General features: G+C 41.5%; 1 non-coding gene across 1 annotated transcript; it reads right to left on the bottom strand.

The window, feature by feature from the left end:
* Nucleotides 1-207: 207 nt before the first annotated feature.
* On the bottom strand, nucleotides 208-326 carry LOC112482999. Its single transcript, XR_003047465.1, has one exon. It is a non-coding gene; the product is annotated as a 5S ribosomal RNA (ribosomal RNA).
* Between the last annotated feature and the right edge of the window lie 1,282 nt (nucleotides 327-1,608).

The following is a 1,608-nucleotide window of genomic DNA, read 5'->3' as shown; positions in this document are numbered from 1 at the left end:
AGTGCTATCTGGAGTTGAACAGGGTGTGGGAGGAAATATAAGTAAAGTTATTCCTTCAAGTTTTATAGCATCTTAGTTGTTGCGAGCGCTCTCCAATACTTTATCTTCTTTTCTTTTCTTTTTCTCTTTTTGGCGAGGCGACCCTTGGTTGACCTCACAGATTGCAAGGACCTTGTCAGCTTACAATCCCTTATTTTTTATTTTTTACGCCTACAACACCTGGTCTTCCTTGGCGGTCTCCCATCCAAGTACTAACCAGGCCCAACCCTGCTTAGCTTCCGAGATCAGATGGGATCGGGCTTGTTCAGGGTGGCATGGCCGTAGACCATATTTTATCTTTTCAAAGTGAGGGTCAGAGTTTTGAAGGCAGCATAACAGATGTTTGAGCCAACAGTAGCTTTTGTCATGTTCGGTTATTTTCCAAAGCTCGTTAGCTGATATTCACCTGAGTTTAAATATACATGCTGTTCCTTGCAGTTGTTCATTATTCTAGCTAAGTGAGATGTGGCGGGTCCAGGATTTGGTGGCTGGATGAGCTTTTTAGTTCTAACCCAAAGAAGATGCCCTTGAAGTCAGCTATTTTTATAGTTTCCGTCAATGCCCTTTACGTTTACACAGCTGTGTGTGGTGCCCATTGCCTTTCCTTCCTCTCACTTTTTAGGGTGAATTGCTTTGTGCACTATGAGGCAAAATTCCATTTTGTATTTGTACCTTTTTAGTTTTCAATGTATGTATGTATGTATGTATGTACGCATGTATTATATGTGTGTGTTTGTATGTATGCCCATGCTCTGTGTTAAATAGCCGATGTATGTATGTATGTACGCATGTATTATATGTGTGCGTTTGTATGTATGCGTTTGTATGTATGCTCTGTGTTAAATAGCCACCTATATTCTATAGGAATAATTTCAATTTTTCTGCTGCATAGTTTTTGTATAAGTAGAACCTTGTTAAGTATGTGGTTACTGCTGATGTATCTTCGAGGATAGATTTCGTTGGTCATTTGGCAAAGGGTAGGGCTGCTTCTATATCCGTTATACGGTGTTAAGAAGGGCAGTCCAGGCGGGTGAGTTATCCCTGTATATGCACGTGGTACTCAACACTTTGTAATGATTCTCCTGGCACGTGGAGAAGTCTGCTTCCAACATATCAAGAAGCTAAGCTGCCTGTGCATATTAAGCTTAAAAATATAGATGCATTGTGAGATTTCAGGTGTTGCCGATGTGCAGATGTGCGATGTTATAGAGAATATCATTATGTCAGAAGAAATTGCGAAGCCGTCTGTGGATCACCAGGAGAAGAGAGAACATTTTGAAAGCAGGTCTTTAGACTTCTCTGTAGCACTGAGTGGACAGTCGAGTACCATGCTGAGTGGCACAAATACTTCCTAAATCCAAATGTAGGAACATGCCGTGTCCTCTCAGTCGCAGAAGTTAGGGAAGTCACGTCCAGTGGCTTGTATGTTGTGATGCTGCATCCTGACTTCGGTTTCACTAAATGAAACCTGATTTCACTAAATGCAAACACTGCAAGAGATGGGCTTAGTCAGCTCAGGAAGCCATAGCTAAATACCACAGACTGTTGGGCATAAACAGTAGATGCTTA

Source organism: Pteropus alecto, unplaced genomic scaffold (genome assembly GCF_000325575.1).
Source record: "Pteropus alecto unplaced genomic scaffold, ASM32557v1 scaffold66, whole genome shotgun sequence".
In the NCBI taxonomy this organism is placed as follows: domain Eukaryota; kingdom Metazoa; phylum Chordata; class Mammalia; order Chiroptera; family Pteropodidae; genus Pteropus; species Pteropus alecto.
The sequence above is the reverse complement of the archived record's forward strand: the minus strand, read 5'-3'. Positions and strand labels throughout refer to the sequence as shown.